The 7563-nt window shown below is 45.0% G+C and overlaps 1 long non-coding RNA gene across 6 annotated transcripts in view; it reads left to right on the top strand.

The window, feature by feature from the left end:
• Positions 1-7563, top strand: part of LOC139178224 (uncharacterized) — a 353724-nt gene that overhangs the window by 258610 nt on the left and 87551 nt on the right. For 4 of the 6 annotated variants that reach the window (XR_011562652.1, XR_011562654.1, XR_011562653.1 and 1 more), the window contains 2 exons: positions 534-730; positions 860-1002. This is a non-coding gene — a long non-coding RNA (uncharacterized lncRNA). Of the gene's footprint in view, positions 1-533; positions 731-859; positions 1003-5850; positions 5894-7563 lie in introns of all 6 variants that reach the window. The other 2 variants (XR_011562655.1, XR_011562656.1) reach the window with 1 other exon arrangement.

Raw genomic sequence — 7563 nt, 5'->3', positions numbered from 1 at the left:
GGACCACCACTGTCTTGAGCCCTTTCACTTGGAATGAACGGACTAGTTGGGACTGAGGAATTCACTTTCACCTGAGTAGAATTGCCTTTTGTCTACAATCAGCACCACTAACCTCTGCTTCTAATGCTTCTCCTATTCTGTGGGCCTCTGGTTAAAGCTCTCTCTCCTCTTGATTTCTCTATTACTTTCTTTCTGCAACAGTTTCTGGACACTTGCACCCTTTATCCTATTTGGGTTTGTTGTTGCTGTTTTACTGTATTCCCTGTTTCTCCACCCAGAATGTGAGATTGGGCAGAGAGGGCAGCTCTAAGTGCTGTTCAGGGGCACCAGCAATGGTAGTAACAATGACAGAAAGAAATGGTTCAGTACGGGGCTTATACAGAGAGGAAAGTGACCTGAAAGGCATATTAAAATAATTTAAAGCCTGGGAGTAACACCCATTCAATATACATGACCTGAGGGGAGGATTTTGTGTGTCTCATTCTGGAGATGTTCCATCATTCTGAGGCTCAGTTAATGATTTTTGTTTTTAGGTCATCACTGTTGGTTTTCTATCAAAACTGCTTAAGGAGTAGCCGTCTCTATGGATAGGAGAGAAGACTGTGCAAGAAGTAAAGGGGAGCAAGAAGCTGTCACTATGCACTTCTGCACATGCCAGGAGGGCCTTCAGAAGAGCTCTGGAACAGAAAGAAAGAGGGAGAAGTAGAAATTCGAACAGCTCCTGCTGCAGGTCTATTAGCGGGAACTTTCCCCTTGGCTTCTTATATGCCCCTCCCCTCTCTGCAGGCCACATCAGGGACCTTTTCTCCCTGGTACCCAGAGTCCTAAGGGCTTCTAACTCCCTATCTTCTGTTTCCAGAACTTACGATCTTTTTTGCCGGAGGCCTTCTACTGAAGAGATCCCAGATAAGGGTGACCCATCAGAGAGGATCATCCATCTAGTTTACAGAAGCAATTTCAGAGTGGGCCCTGGGTCCTTGGACCCCGATGGAGGAAATCCAGGCAAGTATGAGATGGGTAGCATCCCTTTAGAGTTAGACTAAGAGAGTGTGCCAGTGTCTGGCTTTTCTGGGGTATGTGGGCCACTGGGGAGGTAAGTTTTCTTGAAGGCAGGTGTGAGAGTAGGTGTAGCTGGGCACGGGAGTAGAGATGCTTGGGAGAGGGGAGGAGAATACAGACTCAGTAGCCACCTTGAGATGCTGGTCTTCGCTCACTAGAGCCGACTTTCCTGCTTTTGTTCGGCTTCCTGGTCATACTGGCTGGATTAACCAAGGATCCACTAATTCTATCGACATATCAAAGATTCTTTGAAGACAGGAAGGTGAGTGAGGGCAAGAGTTAGAAGAAAAAGTTGAGGACAAAAGGAGCAGGTTTATTTTAAATACATTTTTCTTTTGTCTACCTGGAACATATATCATCCTACACATGTGGTATTGGGATTTTTCAAGCACAGTTTTGTCTCCTGTACAATGTAAATGCCTTTCTATATCACCATTTCAAATGTGTCGGTAAATTACATCGCTTACCAATGCTCTTCTGCAAGTGGAGTTTTGCTTTGAAAATACTCAGAGGATGAGAGAATAGCTGACATGTGGGTTATAAACAAAGATATTTTCATTTTTTATTAATGTAAAGTCAGCTTTCCCCACCTCCACTAAGCAGACACTGAACAAACAATAAAAAGCACATTGGTGGAAGGGATGCTAAACTATTAGCCTATTCAGGAGACCACATGTTTTGACTTGACCTTGTAAGTAAATGAGGGAATGAATGAATGAATGGTGCCTTGGAATAAATATCACTAAGTGTCAGCTATTCTAGCACCAAACCTAGAGAAGGAAAATCTCTGGGCTTTGAATTAATGAGGTAAAATGGTATGTGTGGCGAGGAGGGGTTAATAGACCTGTCAAAATAGTGGCTTCTTTTTTAAATTATTTTGAAAATATTTATTTATTGGCTGTGCTGGTTTTAGTTGCAGCATGCAGGATCTTTTGGTACAGCGTGGAGGCTTCTCTCTAGTTGGATGCAGGGGCTCAGCAGTTGCGGCACGCAGGCTTAGTTGTTCCGCAGCATGTGGGATCTTAGTTCCCCAATCAGGGATCAAACCCACAGCCCCTGCATTGGAAGATGAATTCTTAACCACTGGACCACCGGGGAAGTCCTGTGGTTCCTCATTTTAAAAATCTTGGAAACTCTGCTTATTTTTTTACTTAATATTTTACATCTACCTGGGTTCATATTGCTGACATATTTTTAAGTGCCATGAACTTAAGATTTGGAGGAACCTGCTGCTGCTGCTGCTGCTAAGTCACTTCAGTCGTGTCTGACTCTGTGTGACCCCATAGACGGCAGCCCACCAGGCTCGCCCGTCCCTGGGATTCTCCAGGCAAGAATACTGGAATGGGTTGCCATTTCCTTCTCCAGTGCATGAAAAGTGAAAAGTGAAAGTGAAGTCCCTCAGTCATGCCCGACCCTAAGTCTCCACAAACAGATTCCCTATTCATATTTTCCTTTTTGTTTTTGGGTAAAAACAAGTGCTATCTCAGGGGATCACAGCCCTGCTGCTGCTGCTGCTGCTAAGTCATTTCAGTCATGTCCAACTCTGTGCGACCCCATAGACGGCAGCCCACCAGGCTCCCCCGTCCCTGGGATTCTCCAGGCAAGAATACTGGAGTGGGTTGCTGTTTCCTTCTCCAATGCATGAAAGTGAAAAGTGAAAGTGAAGTCGCTCAGTCGTGTCTGACTCTTTGCGACCCCATGGACTGCAGCCTACCAGGCTCCTCCGTCCATGGGGTTTTCCAGGCAAGAGTACTGGAGTGAGGTGCCATTGCCTTCTCCAGATCACAGCCCTAGGAAAACGATTTAGGCTTATTGTCTCTTTATCTGTTAAAGCATGTCCAGAAGCCTAGGGTAGGATCAACACAAGAGTTTTTGACATCAGGGCTTCTAGTCCTGTTCGTACATGCTAGTCATAATTGGACAGCAAACAATGTTCCTTTTCTTCCTTATGACCCTCTGTCTTGCTGTGGAAATCTGCGCAAAATTGTGATAATTGCTATGATTGTACACTTGAAATTCCTGAACTCAGCAGTGATGAGGAAAAGGTGGCGAGCTCTTTGTGGTTTTTATGAAATCAAGTAAAACCTGGGAGAGATGGTGGCTGTCTTTAGCAATTGAAACCAGGTACCATACAGTTAAATTTTTGAAAAAACACATTTACTACTGAACTTGTCATAGTGACACATTTCAAGTAACTATTTCATCTGCATTTGTTGGAAGGGGGGCACATCAGTGCGCTTTATCACATGCAGTATTCTAACCAGGAAGCCCACTTATGAGAAGAGGGTGCAGGCAAGACACTCACTGTGGTTTGAATGGCTGCCTCTCCCTGCCCTAATCCTAAAGCTCTGTCCAGGGTCAGCTATGACATTTGTGGGGCTCATTGCAAAATGAAAATACAGGATCCCTTGTTAAAAATTTTATTAAGAATTTTAAGGCAGTGACAGCAAAGCAGAAAATCCAGTGTGGTTTTCTTCTGAGCAAGGGGCACAGGTGAATCACAGGTCATACAAGGGGCTGGATCTTGCTCTGATCTTCCTAAATAAGAAGACGAGATTAAGGAACTTCCCTGGTGGTGCAGTGGATGAGAGTCTAGGCTGCCACTGCAGTGGATACGGGTTTCGTCCCTGGTCTGGGAAGATTCCACATGCCGCAGAGCAACGAAGCCTGCATGCCACAACTATTGAAGCCTGTGGGACTAGAGCCCATACTGTGCAGCAAGAGAAGGCACCACAGTGAGAAACTTATGTACCTCAACAAAGAGTAGCTGCCACTTGCTAGAAAAAGTCCACATGCAGCAGCAAAGACTTAGTGCAACCAAAAATAAGCAAATAATTAAATTATATATATATATATATATATATATATATATATATATAAGAAGATAGGATAAGAAGGCAGTACTGAAAACCTCCCGAATATAATTTACAGTGTGTGCCGACAGGGAAGAGCACAGTAAAGAGGTGATGTTTCACTGAGGGCCTAGGGACCCATCCTTCCTGCCCTTGGAAACAGAGGAAGCTGGAGGGAGTGACTAGGGCAGCTTGAAGACCCCTTTAGAGTCTATAACTTTGAAGTCCTTATCCTGAGGGGACTCTAATTTGAAGATGCTATACTTTTCTTCGTTGTTGTTTGGTTGGTTTAGTCGCTAAGTTGTGTCCCACTCTTTGCAACTGCATGGACTATAACCTGCTAGGCTCTGTCCATGGAATTTCTCAGGCAAGAATACTGGAGTGGGTTGCTGTTTCCTTCTCCAGGAGATCTTCCTGATCTAGGGATCAAACCAGCATCTCCTGCATTGGTAGGTGGATTCTTTATCACTGAGCCACCAGGGAAGCCCTTTTCTTCATTACTCTTCATAAATTGAGAATTGCAGCTTTATCAGTTATTAACAAGAATGACCTGGGGCTGGTGATAATAGAGATACACTTACCTCACAGAGTGGTTGTGAGAGTTAAATTCCAGAAGAGATGTGATATGCTCTGGAGAGTTCTGGGCACATGGTCAACTTTCAATAATGGTGACGATGATCATGGTGATTCGGGTGAGCCTTGCTTTTGGAAAAGTGTGTGTGAGAGAAAAAGCCTCCTCTGCGAACTATCCACTCGGGCCCTTGGCTGAAGGTTTGTGCTATCCCAGCAGGCCTTCTCTGAATCCTTTTTTCCCAGCTTCCTTCAGCTTAACTTCTTTCAAATGTAGACTCTTTTGAATATGATGAAAGTCCATGCGCTAACAAAGACGCTGCTGGCAGCAAGGTCACCCAAGGAAAGGCAGTCTGGGCGCACAGAACAACACACATTGATTCAGATGCTCCAGAGGCCAGCCCACTGTGCTGAGCCCCAGAGGATGCTGCCTCTCGCCGCCTGTTTCCAAGCCAGGCAGAGGGAGGCTCTTTCCCTCTGGACTCAGCTTGGAGAGTCATCAAGGCCCACTTGTCAGTGTTGTTAGTGACGTCAGACGCTTTCACAGATCCTGTTCTGGTCCCAGAAGTGGCGTGGCACTAGCTCACCCATTTCAGGAGTGTCGGGTCCTTGTCTGTGCCGTTCCATCATTTTCTTCACGGGATGGGGGTGGGCATGGACTGGCTGGCTTGAGTCAAGGTCACTGCAGCATTTTAGGGCGGTGGGCCCACTGTATCCAAAATGTTTCCCATATCCACACTTGCTCCCTCAGGATTAACAGAATCTCTTAGATCTGGCATTGGAAAAGATCCTGTTGCTGGGAAAGATTGAGGGCAGAAGGAGAAGGGGGCAGCAGAGGACGAGATGGTTGGATGGCATTACTGACTTAATGGACTTGAGTCTGAACAAGCTCCGGGAGATGGTGAAGGACAGGGAAACCTGGCATGCTGCAGTCCACGGGGTTACAAAGAGTCAGACGGCTTAGCGGCTGAACAACAAAAACAACTTAGATCTGGCAGGCCTCCCACTCCAGCATCCAGCTGCACCTGCAATCCTAACTCAGCTCACGCCCTGGTGTTCTTTGTGGGATCTGACTTCTCTGCTTCCAAAGTGTTCAGGATGCCATCCTTCACTCTGGGGAAGTGTGTTTTATTTCAGCAAATGGAGTGTGTTTTTCATAATCGGCACCTTTGCTTTAGTCTTGAGGCAGATGGCTGAGTATTGCCTTAGCTGGAGGGTCTTTGGCTGTAGCAGATGTGTCAGAACAGAAGCAGAAGTGATATTTGTCAAATACCTTCTGGGTTCCCAGCAGTGTCCTAGGGTGGTTGTTATTTTATTTATTCTTGGAAGGTGGAAATGATTATCTCATTTTTTTTTTTGGTTGATGAAGAAACCAAGGCTGTTTCAGGATGGTGCCCACAAGCACATACCTGGTAAGTGGCAGCACCAGCATTTAAATCCAACTTTGACTCATGTTTCTCTCAGTGATGGTTTGTTGCCTCACCAGACTAGCATCCTCAGATGGGAACATTCATCCTAGCACGTAGGCCTCAGCTGTGAGGCAGACACACATTGTGCACACACCAGCAGGGAGGAGCAGGGAAGGGCAGGGTTTGGTGGAGTACCTGCTGTAGTTACACAGGCAGTATCTGGGCAACACAGAATCCCTGTGGGCTGCCCACTGCACCTGGCTCTCCTTAGAAGACAGGATGAACATGGGCCCAGAGAACCTGGGGTACTGCCTAAATGTATACTTTTACCCATAATTAGCTATGAGGAGAGGAGCAACTAAAACTAAATATCAGGGTAGTAATGCCCAGATTCATGGTAGAAAGACTTCCATTTGCACATGAACTAAGGGAAGGTTAAAGCCCAGTTCTTTAAAGACTTGGACTTGTGCATATATCCAGAGAAAACTCTGATTTGAAGACGCATTCACCCCAATGTTCATGGCAGCATTATTAACAATAGCCAAGACTTAGAAATACCCTAAATGTCCATTGACAGACAAATGGATGTAGATGTGGTGTATATGTGTGTATATGTACACACACACACACACGATGTAGATGTGGTGTATATGTGTGTATACACACACACACACACACACACACACACAATGGAATATTGCTCAGCCATGGAAAAGAATGAAATAATGCCATTTATAGCAACATAGATGAACCTATATATTGTCATATTATTAAGTGAAGTAAATATCATATGATATCACATTTATATAATCTAAAAGTTGATACAAATGGACTTACTTACAAAACAGAAATAGAGTCATAGGTGTAGGCAACAAATTTATGATTACCTGGGGGGAAGAGGCAGGGAGGGATAAGCTGAGAGGTTGGGAGTGACATATACATATTACTATATATAAGATAGATAAGAATCTACTGTATAGCATCAGAAATTCTATTCAATATTTTATGATAACCTATATGGGAAAAGACTCCAGTATTCTTTCCTGGGACATTCCATGACAGAGGAGCCTGGCAGGCTACAGTCTATGGGTCACAAAGAGTTGGATATGACTTAGTTACTAAACAGCAACAGCAATATGGGAAAAGAATCTGAAAAAGAACATATATGTATGTATAACTGAATCTCTTTGCTATATACCTGAAACTAACATAACATTATAAGTCAGTTATACTTCAATTTAAAAAAAAATGTAAAAAAAGACCTGGGCAATATGCCACTGGCATCTCTGGCAACATTCCCCTGAGGCATCTCAGATAATGGGGTAGGGGCTGCTTGGATGAGAGACCTTGGGCAGCTTAACATGGCAACAGGTAGACATCATGAGGAAGACCTTGACAAGGTGCAACTTCACTGTGCTTCGGAAGAAGCCTCTTACCAGGATGGACTCCATATGCCTGCCACTGACGGGAGTGGTGCCCAGGGTTCCTGATATCTCAAAGGGTGGGTGTGTTGGACTAGGGACCTGACAGGGCTGCTGTAGGTGGAGGTCTTAAGCACTTAGCAGCTCAGGGCTACAAGCAGCAGGGCTAACGCTTTCGTTTCAGCTTATCCCCTGGGCAGTGCTGAGTTTGGTAGAGGGCAAGAGCATTGGTGGAACTTAAGGCTGACAGAT

The sequence above is a fragment of the Bos indicus genome, chromosome 21, assembly GCF_029378745.1.
Source record: "Bos indicus isolate NIAB-ARS_2022 breed Sahiwal x Tharparkar chromosome 21, NIAB-ARS_B.indTharparkar_mat_pri_1.0, whole genome shotgun sequence".
NCBI classification, from domain to species: Eukaryota; Metazoa; Chordata; class Mammalia; order Artiodactyla; family Bovidae; genus Bos; species Bos indicus.
Note: the sequence above shows the minus strand (reverse complement) of the source record. Positions and strands in the feature narration are given on the sequence as shown.